This window comes from Mustela lutreola, chromosome 12 (genome assembly GCF_030435805.1).
Source record: "Mustela lutreola isolate mMusLut2 chromosome 12, mMusLut2.pri, whole genome shotgun sequence".
Taxonomy (NCBI): Eukaryota; Metazoa; Chordata; class Mammalia; order Carnivora; family Mustelidae; genus Mustela; species Mustela lutreola.
This window is the reverse complement of record NC_081301.1, coordinates 20398264-20413668: the sequence shown is the minus strand read 5'-3', so window position 1 is coordinate 20413668 and position 15405 is coordinate 20398264.

Below are 15405 nucleotides of genomic sequence, written 5' to 3'. Positions count from 1 at the left end.
TTTGCCCTCAAGGATGTTTCAGGCTGCAGAGTTATAAGATGGCACCTGTACTAACATTCCAAGTTGGGTGTCACACGTGAGGTCACTGATGCCTGGCCTTGCCTCCCCCTTCATCGCAGACTCTGGCTTTATAGGATTCCTCTCCACTCTAAGCTCTGCTACCATCCTGAACCGCATCTCAAACAACTGGCTCGACACTGTAGAAGAAGTCTTCGACACCGTAGAAGAAGGACGTCTGATGATTTTGCTGGTCGGGACACATGAACCCTTCCTCTAATAACACCACCACACTGAACCGCTCTCCACTCCACGGGGATATGGGACTCAGCTCTGGCCAATCACAGCCAGTGCCTTGGGCTCACAGTGATTGGCTTAGAGAGGGAAATGTGACATAAGTGGAGACCAATAAGAACAAGGCCCAGGATTTGGGCTGAAATAGGGAAGAGCTCATTATTCTCTTCTGCGGGTCTTGGACTGGTGAGGCTGAAAGCCTGGTGCTGGCAGCTGTTTTGTTACCATGAGAGAAGAGCTCGCCTGAGATGGGAACCCATGGAGAGGAGAGGGGGGCTGAAAGAGGGGTCAGATCCTGAGGACATCACATGTACTATGGCTGGGGCTAAACTGCTCCTCAGGTTTTTGCCTTTTTAATTGCTGGTTTGATTTGGGTTTTCTATCAAGTCCAAACAAAAGAGATTTGATGGAGTCAAACCCACAGCCTCTCAACTCTAGTGACCTTGCCCCTTCTTCAGCCACAAACCCCCCTGTATCCTGGATCTCCTCATCAAACCTCTCACTCTGACCACAGGCTCCTCTTCTTCAGTGTTGCTGCTTCAACTACTTCTACTTCCGTGATTCTTTGATCTAACCAGGACCTACATACCCCTCTACTAAAGTAAGATGTTCCAAACCGTAGCCTTTTCCTTCTCTTCTCTTCCTCTGCTACTTAACTTTGATTTCCTGGGACATTATTTCAACAACACCCTTCATAATAGACCAGACTCTCTGGTGCTTCTGTGTTTTCAGTGCACATCAACCTTGGACAAACCAAGTTATCTGCTGGCGCTTAAGTAACGGGGACTGTTGGAAGAAGTGTCACCACAGGGCAGATTTTAATGAGACACTTACTAACTCCAATCTCAAATGAGCCCTCAGAACCAGCTGGAGGTCCTGCGTTGTCTCCCCAGGCAACCCTCGGCCTTCCATTCTCTAAAGTTACCATGGTCAGACATTTGCTGTTCTCTTCAGGCTTTCTTTCCTTCTTTCTTTCTTTCTTTCTTTCCTTCTTTCTTTCTTTCTTTCTTTCTTTCTTTCTTTCTTTTTTTCTTTTTTCTCTCTCTTCAGGCTTTCAAGCCCTTCTACCATTTTCTGTTTTATTTCCAGCTCTGTCATGTCAGGACGTGGACTTTCTGACGTCATCAGTGACCCCATACCATCCTACTTGACTCTGAGCAGCCTTGGAGCATTTCAACCTCTTCCCTAAACCTTTGAGTGTATTCACTTGTTTCAGTAATACCACAGTCCCTTTGCATATCTCTGTCCTCTCTGACCACTCTTCTCTTTCACCTTCGGAGACTCCTCAAACCCTAACCAGTTTTTAAAACTGGAATTCCTCAGGCCTTTGTCATGGGCTTACCCCCTCTGTCTCTCCTCTAAACAGTCTTGTCTGCATATGGGACTTGAACGACCATTTATATGTAGATGACTTATTAAGTTGTCTCCAATCCAGATACACCAACTACCTACTGCGTATCTTTTTAACATAAGACCAAACTCATACTCTCCTCCCCCTGACCCTTACAGTATTCCCTGTCACTGAGATAGCACCATCCATCCCTCCAGATGTCTAAGCTGTAAGATGAAAGGTATCCTTGATGTCTTTCTCTCTCTAGCATTCGTTATGCAATCCCTTATCGAAGCATGTTGATTTCACCTCTTAAATGTCTCTGGAATCCATCCACTTCTTTGCATTTTCAGAGCAGCACTGCACTTTGACGTATCATCTCCTGTTGGCCCCCATAATAAACTACTAACTGGTTTATCTGTACCCATTTTCATTCCTCTCCAGTACTGAAACCAGATTTCTCACTGCAAAATACACAACCTCTTCTGAAGCCAAATCCCCCCACAGTGGTCTGCCAGTCTTGCATGTGTGTTCATTACCTACTTCCCCCTTTCATCCTGTACCATGCTCCCTTCCTATGGCTTCCTTTTTTTTCCCTGTTGCTTCTTAATCTCCCTTCAACTCCAGCCATATTGGCTTTCTAATACTCAAATGTTCTTTGCTCCTCCTACCACAGGCCTTTGCCCATGCTGTTCCTTCTATCTAGAACCTGCTAACGTCCTGGTTTTGCTTAGCTAACATCTACTTATCCTTTGGGTCTCAGCTCAAGAACTACTTCCTCGGGAAAGCATTCCCTGACTTTTCCAGCTAAGTCATTCCACTCCTCCCCTATTACAGGATCCCTTAACATCATATCACTCCTCTTCTTGTCACAGTTCTGATTTTTACAGTTTTTTTTTTAAAGATTTTATTTATTTATCACAAGTAGGCAGAGAGGCAGGCAGAGAGAGAGGGGGAAGCAGGCTCCCTGCTGAGCAGAGAGGCCAATGTGGAGCTCGATCCCAGACCCCTGAGATCATGACCTGAGCCGAAGGCAGAGGCTTAACCCACTGAGCCACCCAGGCACCTCTTTACAGTTGTTTTGGTGATCAGTTTGGCTCCTATATTTGGTGCAAGTGGGTTGCAAAATCAGTGAGGGCTGGGACCATAGTCTTGTTGGCATCAATGTCTCCGAGCCCCGCACATTGTCTGGCACCTAGAAGTATGCAATCAGTGTTTGTTAAATAAGTGAATAAATATCGTTTGTACTATGTTGATCTTTCTTGTCTGGGGAACCCATGAGTCAAAATTTTTAGAGAGAAGAAAGTTAAATGTTAGTTATTCTTTACAACTGGTACAGCCAGGAGCTACCGACCATTCTTCCTTATTTCCTGTCTCGTTACCTTTTGGCTGCTCCTCATATAATAATACGTCAGGAAAGCTTTCTGGCGAAGGAGGCTTTGGGATCCCATTCATCTCAGCCAAACAGCTCTTGTTGGTTCTTCTCGGTCAGGATAGAACAACTCTCAACACACTTGAGCTTCTCACTGTCTCAGCTGAAAGTTTACTGCACCATTTCCTCCCCTCAGGCTCTTCACCACAGGGATTTACTAGGGCAAAAGGTTCCCTTTTTCAGGTGCTGACGGAGACTCGAAGTTCCCTAATTTAGGGATTGGAGCTCAAAGCTTCACTCCTCACCCAACACGTGACCAGCTACCCCCAAGTACAAATCCTCATAATGTTAAAAAAAAAAAACATTAAAAATTTCTGTTCCTCAGTACTTCAGTCTTCTCTCAAAAACCATGCTGTGTAATTCAGGGAGGATAGAAAGCAAGGGGGAAAGGGCCACATTCCTGCTATTTTAAACCTGAAATATTTGTGTGTGTGTGAGTCACCCTGACTCAGTATTTGCTGGCTTGTGCTATTGTTTTTATCAGTCAGATTTTGCTTCGTGAAACAGAAGTAGATTGTGGAGAGACGTAGGCGTCAGACAGGCCTGGAAACACCTCTGTGATGAGCTGAATCGAGTTAGTGACACAGTCACTCTCTGATGTCAGGGAGACACAAACCCTGGGAAAGGCTGGAGCCAGTCCAGAGGAAGAGGTGAAACAGTCCCGGGCATTTCCCACATGGAGGTATTATGACTCCTAAGAAACACAGAAGGGCCAGGGAGGAAGTAATGTGCATCTGCTTCCCCTTCCAGAAATCAAGTGAGTGTTTTGATTAGTTAGGTTGAGTCCTCAAATACTGAAGTGAGAGGTTTTTTTTTCCTCTTGACTTCCCTTTTATGAGGGAAAACAATGCTCTCTCTCTCCTCTTTCAACTAGCTTGCATTTTGGGGTTTCTCTGTTCTGTGGATTTTGCCTTCAGTCTGACTCTCCTCAGCATTTTCCAGATGTCCCTTGATCATTCTGGTTCACTGACGGCATCTCTCCTCTTTGCCTTTGACTTGATGGAGTTACTCTTATTTACATGTATCTGTATTCCCTCTGCCTTCAATGATATTTTTCAAGGAAGGACAGGTAAAGCATCTTAATCCATCCACCATCTGGAGATAAAAACCATATTATATCTTGAAGTGTCCATGCTCTTGTAGAATAAAAGTAGTTTGTGGTTCATTGGACACAAACGATGTTTGTGATTATATTACCTAACTCCCAAATCCATAAATTAAATGAAAACTATGAAATTAGTATGGACCATTGCACTGAATCCTCGTACATGTAAAATTGTGTCCTTTGGCTGATCACTTAAATGTGGTAGAAGATATATCTTCTGTTGATTATGGGTAAACATTCTTGTCATGATTTTCTACGAATGTTAGATGGTGAGGTAAGTGTCCAGAGTGGTTGACATTTTTCATCCTAGATTTTCTTCCAATAATAAACATGTAAATGCCATTTCTAAGGCAGAAACATGTTTTAAATAAGGGAGTGTTTTTTGAGTATAAAATTATAAATGTTTGGGGCGCCTGGGTGGCTCAGTGGGTTAGGCCGCTGCCTTCGGCTCAGGTCATGATCTCAGGGTCCTGAGATCGAGTCCCGCATCAGGCTCTCTGCTCAGCAGGGAGCCTGCTTCCCTCTCTCTCTCTCTCTCTGCCTGCCTCTCCATCTACTTGTGATTTCTCTCTGTCAAATAAATAAATAAAAATCTTTAAAAAAAATAAAATAAAATTATAAATGTTTAAAATACAAACAGGCTCTGGAGAAAAATTAAAAATCCAATCCAACAGAGAGACATGACCACTGTCAACATTCTAGCACTTTATCTTTAAATTTTAAAAGTTTTTATTCTCACTTCAAACATCAAGGGCATTTTCCCATATCATGAAATGGTTATATGAAATTCTTGACTGAGTATGGGAAGAAATATAAAGTGTTCAATAGTTCATAAAATTGGGATTTTAAATTCATATAACAAACTAATTTATAGAAGTCTAATGATTCTTATTTGATAATATGCTGACAACTAATGGATTTATAAAAGACTTGTGGATCGGTCAGGATAGACTGGGTTATGCTGTGGTAATAAATAATCCTCAGATCTCAGTGGTTTAAAAATGTCCAAGATTTATTTCTCTCTCAGGCTATATTTCTATCATGGATTAGCAAGAGGGATCTGCTCACTGTAATTCTTCAGGACCACCACCAACTCAAACACGCTGGTCACCATTTAAAGAAAGTTCTAGAGATTCTCACACTGGTAATTAAATGGTCGGCCCAAGTGACATCCACTACTTTCACTCAAAACTCACTGGTCAGTAGGATCTCATCCAGGTCAGAAACTTGTGCTGTAGGGATGCCTGGGTGGCTCAGTTGGTTAAGCACCTGCCTTCTGCTCAGGTCATGATCCCAGGATCCTGGGACCCATCCCCACATCAGGCTCCCTGCTCCATGTGGAGTTTGCTTCTCCCTTTCCCTCCACCACCCCCTGCCACTCATGCTCTCTCTGTTGAGTAAATAAATAAAATATTTTAAAAAAAAGTTTTGTGCTGTAAAGAACACCATCAAGTGCACCTGGGTGACTCCGTTGGTTAAGCGTCTGCCTTGGGCTCCGGTCACAATCCCAGCATCCTGGGATCGAGTCCCATGTTGGAGGTCCCTGCTCCACAGGAAGTCTACTTCTCCCTCTGCCCCTCCCCCAACTTGTTCTCTCAATCTCTTTCTCAAATAAAATCTTAAAAAAAACAACAACATCAAGAATGTGAAAAAACAACCCACAGAATGAGAGAAAATATTTGCAAATCATGTATTTCATAAGGGACTTGCATCTAGATTATATAAAGAATTTCTATAACTCAATAAAAAATGATAGATGACCCAGTTTAAAAATGGGCAAAGGATACAAACAGATACTTCTTTCTTTTCTTTTTTTTTTTTTTTGTTATAGATTTTTATTTATTTATTTGACAGACAGAGAAATCACAAGCTGGCAGAGAGGCAGGCAGAGAGGGAGGGGGAAGCAGGCTCCCCACTGAGCAGAGAGCCCCATGCGGGGCTTGATCCCAGGACCCTGGGATCATGACCTGAGTCAAAAGCAGAGGCTTTAACCCCCTGAGCCATTCAGGCACCTGCCCTGCCCTTGAACAGATAATTCTGTAGAGCACATATACAAATGACCAATCAGCACAAGAAAAGATGCTCAACATCATTAGCCATCAGGGAAATGCCAATTGAAACACCATGACATATCACTTTACACCTACTAGGATGGCTATAGCAATAATAAAAGGCAATAATAATTCTTCCTTGTCTATTGCTAGTGGAATGGAAAATGGAGCAGCCACATTGGAAAACATTCTGGCGATTCTTCAAAAGGTTAAACATAGAGTTACCATATGTTCCAGCAATTCTACTCCTAGGTATAGATCCAAGAAGATCGAAAACCTGTGTCCACACAAAAACTTGCACATGAATGTTCATAGCAGCATTATTTATAATACCTCCCCCAAAATGGAAATGGCCCCAAAGTCCATCAACTGATGAGCAGATAAACAGATAAAATATGGTGCATCCGTACAAGAGATATTAGTCCACCATAAAAAACAATGAAGTGCTCATACATGCTACAACATAGATGGACCTTGAAAACATCCCAAGTGACAGAGTAAGACACAAAAGTGCTCCTATCCTGTGACTCCATTTATATGGAACATCCAGATTAGGGAAATCCATAGAGACAGGAACTAGATTTGTGGTTGCCAGGGACTATGGGGAAATGGTAATAGGAAGGGTGGTGATGGGTGTGGGGTTTCTTTTTTGGGTGATGAAATGCTCTGGAATTAGTGGTGATGGTGGCAGAACCTTGTGAATATTAAAATCCACTACACTGTACAGTTAAAAGGGATGAATTTTATGGTATATGACTTACATCTCAGTAAGTTTTAAAAATTGACTTATACAGCACATGCTCCAATTTCATTTCTTAAATTAAGGTTTTTAATGATATTCCAATGATTTGTGTAATATAACATTACAATCTTAATTTTTATTCTAATTTTAGGCATAATCTTATAGTCTTAAGACTATAAGACTATGCTCGAACTTTTAAGTCATTGAAAGATTTTATGTCTTTATTTTTAAATATTTTATTTACTTATTTGAGAGAAAGAGAGAGAGCATAAGGAGAGGGACAAGCGGGCTCCTTGCTTTTGGATTCTTGTGGAACTTGATCCCAGGACCCCAGGATCATGACCTGAGCCAAAGGCAGATGCTTAACCAACTGAGCCACCCAGGTGTTCCAAGTCATTGAAAGATTTTAAATATGGTTTTCCGTTGTATAAATTTCATTAAAGTAATTTAATAAAAGAGCCATTTACAGCCTGGCTTTTCAACAAAAACCTAGAAACTTCTCTGGGACCAATTTCTTAAATAATTATAATGCATTCAATTTATGACTCAGTTTATGATTAGGCATATATTTTTCCAGTTATTATGTCATAATGCTACTACTCACTAGAAAGTCCCATGTGGTTAGGAACCCTGTCTGTTTGACTCTCCGACACCAAGCAGTCTGTGTGGCTTGTAGCAGATAGTCAATAAATATTTGTGAAAGTGAGTGGGTGATTAGTTAAGAGAGTCAGAATTTCAAAGCCTTCTCTAAATAGCCTTTTGTCACCTCCTGGGCAATGATAAAAGATAATAATACGGAAGTGAGGTAAGATGGAGAGAAAGATAAAGTAAGTCAATTTCGCAAAACTGACCGTATCTCTGCTTCAGAAATTTGTCTTTTTAATTCCTTGAGCATCTCTACCCATCTTCCAATATTTCTTAAAGATGACTGTTATTTTGGGTTTATATCTGACTCTTCTTTCAGAGTCTTAGAATATTTTTCATTTGGGTTTTAGATTAGAATTTAATCAAGTAATTCTGAATTCTCTGGTTATCTTCATCCCTAAGCCATTTTGGGTTTTAATTCCTTTTTAAAAATCACATTTGTTTTTCCCTTCCTAGTTTGAAAATAGTTTTCCTTGCCCGGGAAGGCAAGTTAGTGTGGTGGTTCAGAGCACAGACCCTGAAGTCAGGCTAGTTCCTGAGTCCTGACTCTGATGGTTGGTGGCCATGTGATTTTAGTCTCTCATACCTTATTTTTCTTATCAGTAAAATGGGAATAATATTAGGGCCTATCCTAAGGGTTGTCATGAGGACTAAGTAAGTTAATGCATATAATATGTTCAACATAGTCTCTATAACTGTTAATTTCTATTATTGTCAGCCTGACAGAGAAGTCAGATGTTTATTTATAATTATCTAGCTGCCAGGTTGTAGGTTTAACTCTATTTGTTTCTGTTCTGTGATCAGGGCTTACCATGTCAGTCCCATCTTTTGTGTTCATAATAATCTCCAGAAGCTTGGCTCATTGAGGGATTTGGTCTTTACTGGCCAACCCACTGTCCCAAATGGTGGAGCGAGGATGGTGAGTGACTATTCAGGACATCTGAGGACCTGTTAGAAGAATCGTGCTTTTTAAACAGGAAGAAAGGGGGACTAAGAGACCAGGGCAAGATGGGGTAGAGGGAAAGGGAACAGTGCATTCCTTAATCTACTTAAAGGACTGCCATGTTGATGGGGAGTTGACTTGTTCTTTGTGATCCCAGAAGAATGAGCTGGGGCCACTGGATATAAGGTTTGCTTCAGTCGAAGGCAAGAATTCCTAATGGAGCTTTCCAAAGCTACCTCACTCCAAGTCACCAGCTTGTGTCTTCCACTTACCGCAATAATCTCATACGTTATTTCCCACATCATGGAGACCCCTCCATTACCGCAGCAACGCTGCAGCCAAAGGTCTTTTTGTAAAGCACCCACACGATCACATCATTTCTGTGCTTATTACCTTTCAGGGATTTCCAGTTATCCTTGGAATAAAGACCCCGATCTGGATCGTGGCCTGGAAGGCTCCCTGGATCTGGCCGTCCTCCCTCTCCTGTGCCCCCTCCCCCCGCCCCACGCCTCACTGGACACTCTCCTTCGCTCACAGGGTGGTCCACCCACAGTGGTCTTCCTCGTTTGCTTCCTCAAACTGCCCACGGGGCCTTGAACATGCTTTTATCTCTGCTTATGACATGCCACTTGCATTTTATCTTGTCAATGCCGACTCTCCCTTCACATGCTCATTCAGGAGGAAGCCTCGCTCAGACTTCCTGTCCTGGGCTATTAGATGCTCTCGTAGCATCATGTACCTCTCACCTGCGTGCAGTTCTTTCCACTGTTACAATTTAATGGTATTTGCCTGCATTTTTGATTAGTGCCTGTAAGGCCCATGAGTGCAGACATCATGCTTTCTTCTTTTTTAGCCTCACCTGAGTCCTCATTATGGAGCATGGTGCCTGGTACAGAATAGGTGCTCAGTAAATGCTTCTTAGAATGAATGCATGAACGGAGCACCCAACAGCTGATGAGCTGTGTTGGTAGGAATTACGCTGCTTCTCCTGGAGATATTTAACTCTGAGGATAGGCAAACTCAAAGCTCTTTTTAAAAGAATCTGAGTCTGTAATCCCAGGGCCCTTGCACTAGAAGCTTGCTTGACTAAAAAAGTGGTAATAAACTCACCGAATTGCCTTGGTCGATCTCTGAACCTTTGTCACATTGCATGGTTGGAAACTGCCTGAGCGCCACCTGGTGACCAGAGGAAATTCGCCTTTCCCCACCCTCACGGGCCCCTCTCGGTTGACACATTCTATTACGTGCTTCGCTAAGCTCCAGGAGGTCCCATTCACATTCACCGTGATGTCAATGGCGCCTCGTGGAGTTCGATAACATGGTGTCCCTGGCCTTCAAGAATGATGATTGGGGAGGGTTTGGGACAGAGAGAAGAGAGCCCCTGGGAAGGAACCGGTTGAAGACTTGGGATGGTGAGGACCCAAGTGACGGATCAAGATTTTACAGGGAAGAGGAAGAACTGGGGGCACTGGCTTCTCTGAAAGGGAGGGGGCCACAGGGAAAAGGTGCGATGGGCTGGACGCAGATGAGGTATTATGTGGGAAGAAGGCATCCTAAGGGAGAAGAAAATCTTGGGTTCTGGATACTTTTGAGCTTTTAAACTACTCAAAGATAAATTCTTTTTTACTGACATGTCTTGGGAAAATATTATATGAGTACATTTTCCCAAATTTACCACATTTCACAAAGGATATGAGAAAATTCTTCAGAATTTTCTGAAATCAGATTCTGGACTCTATCCCCCTGTCATACAGGAGACCAGCAAGTGCAAGCCTAGACTTTTTTACAGGATTTGGGCTCAGAGGACAAACAGAAGTTCTCTACTGCCGGTTCACTTCCCTCGTATGGGAATTCTCTCCTGATTCCCTGATAGCACACGGTTCCTCTTATTCCAAACCCCCAGGCTTCTATGGTGCTATTTTGGTATATTTGGACCTCAACCATTTTTAGCTGAGGCCTCAGTTTCCCTTTAGAGGTAGGAAGGTAGGGCTCAATCTCTTACCACCTTACTACTTCTGAGGACCAAGACACGGGAGTGCCAATTTTGTCCTTAGAGAAGGGATCAGACACTGGAACCCCCAGTTCAGGAGTTGGCAAGTGACCCCGGTTGGGGCTAACAATCTCTTCCATATCATATCTTAGCTCAGAAGAACAAGGTAGGGAAGGTAGGTGAGGACAGTCCCATTTTTTTCCCAGTTTTTTAAAAAAAAATTCTTTTCAGTGTTCCAGAATTTATTTTTTATGCACCACACCCAGGGCTCCATGCAATCCGTGCCCTCCATAATACCCACCACCAGGCTCACCCAACCTCCCAGCCCCGCCCCTCCAAAACCCTCAGATTGTTTTTTAGAGGACAGTCCCATTTTAACAGATGAGAGAGGAGCAATCATTTCTGAAGACCAGGAAGAGCTGGCCAGGTAGGACACCCACATGCCACTGTCAAGGCCAGGGAAAGGGCTGTGTGTGTGTGTGTGTGTGTGTGTGTGTGTTTGTGTGTGTATTGAGTCTGGGATTGGAGGAGGAATACACGTGGGTCTTGGGCTAAGGAGCAGGACTCTCTGAGACTCTCTATGTTGGAGATTGAGAAGCAGTCAAGGCTGAAAGTGGGTTTAGGGTGCATGTCACTAGACTAAAATCTGTCATATTGTAGGGGAAGGTCATTTGTACTACTCCTTCCATAAGACTTGCCCAGAATGGGACCAATCTAAAGCTCAGAGAAAGCCCATGCTGTGTGAATACAACCTTTTCATTCACATCTTACATAGTGTTTGTTGCAAATACATCACGGGGAGGGGGTCCCATCATTACCTTCTCCACAGACCATTCACCCAATGTTCAATTAGCATCGACTACATTTATTAAGGTCTTTTACATGAATCTCCCAGAGCATAGGAGCAAAGCTGGTAGTTAGACTCAGATGGACACATGAGGCTCGTTATTCATCCCGCCCTCCCCCCAAGTCGTCACCCTACACGCACATGGGTGTTGCTACCCCCTTATCCCTTCTTATCTTAGTGTGATCTGTCTTCTTTGTTCTTCTAGCTCACCTACGTATCAAAATAGCTTTCCTCAACTTGTTCTGAAAAAAATAATGAAATGAGAAACAATTTTATCTATATAACATTTAGGGATTTTCTTTAAATTTTTTTTAAATCATTAGGAATAAGACAAACATTCTCAGGTTTTAAAAATGTGTGCCTACATTGGGTTCCCTGTGGAGCGGACTCGGAGGTAGAGGTTAGTGTGTGGGAGGTTTATCGCGGAGTGCTGTGGGGACCATGGCCATGGGGGAGGGGGAGAAGGGGGACAGTCAGAGGGTGGAGGTGAATTATTGCAATTGCAGTGCAATAAGGCCTCAGCTGACCTTATGGGGAGCTAGGATGATCCTTCAGAGTCGTCCCACCTACGAAGCCTTTACGTTCCCCTTCCCACAACATTGATCAGCCACTGGGTTCAGGCTGCTCTGGAGAAGGGCATGTGACTTTGGGCAAGGCAGCTTTTCTCAGCTGAAACCAGTTCCCATAGGTGACCCCGTTGGCAGCTGGAAGCCATCAATGCTCTTAGCATCTCAGTCCCGAAGAGCGAGCTGGATTGTGCATCACAGCTTCTACTACAATGAGCAAATGACAAGAATTCAAATAGGAAGAAGTAATTTTCACCTTTAGAGTGTTAAGCAAATGGCCAGCCTCATTAGTAAAGTGCAAAAATCCAACTATATAGTACTCTTAGCCTATCAGATTTGGTATAAACAAGGAATCAAAGCTACGGGTCCCACTTTACAGTAAAACAAGCATGGTAGTTGGTGCATGGTCATGGGATCCACTAGTTCTATCAAATTTTTCATCCTCTAGGAGCCACCAGCCTGGTAGAGTAGTAGAATAGTCTTTGACCAGCCAAGATCCCAGTTTAGAGTTAACATCCCATAAGAAAGGGGTACCATATCCACAGCCTGAATCAATGACCATGATATGGTACAGAATCCCTGGGTCTGGGAACTAAAAGATGGAAGTAGAAACGGCCCCATGTACCATCACTCCAAGTGACCCTCTTGGGGAATGTGTGTTTCCCATCCCTGTAGCATTAGCTCTGCAGGTCTAGAAGGGACCACTTCCATCAGGGAACATAGGATTCTTCCTATGAAAATTCCACTGAACTTTATTTGAGCTACGACAATTGCTCAGGCACTTCCAGCCCCATGTATCAAGAGATCAGCAGGGGAAAAAAAGGAAATTAAGGAGTAATTAGGGCTGCTGCTACTCAGTGGGGCAGGGAAGAATATGTTTGGTGCTCAAAAGATCCATGGTAGGCCTCTCGGTATGCCCATACCCAGTTTTAATGGTAAATGGTCAAGGGCAGTAGCCACAACCTGAGAAAGACTTAGTAAATTTAGGCATAGCCACCTTAGGAATGATGGTCTGGATCACCTCATCAGGTAAGTCCACAGACCCACAGAGGTGGTGAGGGGAATATGTCATGGGAGGTGGAGATGGGGTGATGACGGTCATTTATGCCCTCAGTTTAGCTGTGGCAGTGGAGGGGTCTGTAGTTTGTCTCGCTAACCCTTCTCTTTTAAGTTTCCCAGGAAACCAAGCCAACCAGAGTTATGGAGAAGTCATTCCTAGATGCACCCGAGAGATGAATAGGTAAGTTCAGTGGATATTATAGAATTTACTCAGACCCCCTCTTTAGGGTCAATGCATCTGCTTGCAGTCCCTGGGAATATCAGACATTGCGGGCCCACATCAGCCTGGTAATGGCACTTGGCACGATGAACCGTTCTGCCCAGATTTCCATATCATTCCCAGGAAGCACAGCTCCAGAGCTATGGCGTCCGTTGCAATCCCATTGCAACCCCACTGCGTCTACCCATCCTGCCTTCATGGTTTCCTCATGGGGGTGCCCCCAAGAACATCCCTCGACAAACCTTCTAACACACTGTTTCAGAGTCTGTCTTCAGGGAGTCCAGTATAGAACCCAGTGTAAAACAGTGTCCATGTCCATGAATGAGTGGTCTGCAGGGATAATCAAGGATTGGTTGATTGAACTCATTAGTGCCCAAAGAGTTCTTTATGAAATGAATTAAAAACCCTTTAGTTGTTTACAAAGAATTCTTTTCAGGCAGAGAACTATCTTTTGTTTAGGACAATGTCTTGATAAGTTGATTGGTAGAGAATGACTCAAGAACAAGAACAATAACAGCAAAAGGTAGGATGATTAATTGTTCTGCTGCCAGAAAGAATGAAATGTGTTGGGGCAGGTTGGTGAAGAAAGGATGGAGAGAGATGGCATGTATGATCAAATGGGATGTTTTGTGTGGTTGGTAGTTTAAAGGATACCTTTGAGAATGGTGATAAGTCAAGGTCAATGTGAGGTTGCTTCCATGACTGAATTGCCCCACATTTTTGAGAATACATAAAACACTTAACATTGTTTGTGAACATGGGAATTCTTTGAAAACTGGAGAAGAAGCTGAACAGAGAAAAGCAGCCCACCAGGAGACTGGAAGCCAAGTACACTGAGGATGTGTCCCCTGGGAACTTGTAGGGAATGTTGAGAAAGCTTTGGACTTCTGTAGACTGTAGAAGGGGGTGCCAGCCAGTGTTTTCTAGAACTTTAAAGGTGAGGAGGCACCACCTAGGGCATGGATTATGTTAATGAAGAACTGACACACCAGGGAAGCTTGAAAATGGAAGATGACTTTAAACTTCTGGGATTGAAGTGAGAATTCTTGGAAAGAGAGTCTGGGAGTCTGAAGTAAAATTTTGCATTACCTGAGGAGATCTGATCAAAACTATATCGCTTGCCTGGGGATCTGAAAGTTGAAAGGGCAGTAATCCCAGGTCTTGGGTAATGTTACCAGTCTTTCTGTGGTGATTTCTGAGGCCAGGGTTGACTCCTGGAAGAACTCACATAGATCTTCAGGAAGCTGATAGGCATCAGGAATACGATATTCTTTTCTCCGTGGCTGGGCCTCATTATCACCCGAACGCTCTGTTCTCTCATGTGATTCTATGGCAACTGCCTCACAGCTGTTCACTCTTGAAAACACTTCGGGAGGAAATGGCAGCTCTGAAGTGTCTGTGGAAAGTAACCAACCAGTTCCTGAGGTCAAAAGTGCTAAAGGAGACACAGAGGACCTTCCCTGATGTCCCCAAAGAAAGGAGAATAGGGAGGAAGTCCTCAAAGTTACATCTCTGGGCTTTATCTTCTCTGGGATCACAAATAACACGGTCTCATCCTGACAGGAGACCTCATTTTTTCCACAGGTGGTAGTTTTTTGCCGCTGAGGTTTCTCGGGGTGGTCAGTCCTCACTATGAAGTGCTTGCCAGCTACAGACGGAGGGCAGTTTCTCCTGTGGCCAGCTGCCTTCTGGGTGTCCCCATTGAAGTAGCTATGGGGGAAGGCACAGCTCTCTTCCAGGCCAGCCTCAAAGCCTGTCTGTGATCTGTAAAGAACTTTCTAACACTGCTGTTATTTCCCCCTCTTTGGGCAGAAGAACTGCTTGGTTTTTGGACTTCGAAATAGTGTGGTAATTGAAATACGTTTAAGATGGGACCAGAAAAGTCCAAGTGGACTTGGGAAGAGAACCCACAGCATCAAAAAGTCGAATTTTGTCACACAAATCATGTGAACACAAAACTTTATCATGCTGTATTTGAGAAAACACTACTGTGAGGTCAGTGACATGGCTTCCTCTGCTGGTAGATATAGAAATCCCTTCATTTCTCCCTTGATTCAAAAAGTACTTATTGAACATCTTGTTTGTGCAAGATCCTTGCAGTATGAGACAGACCGTTTGCAAGACCCTCACTTTTGAGCCCAATGGTGAGTTTGGGGAGTTCCCAAGATGAACCGCATGTTTGGT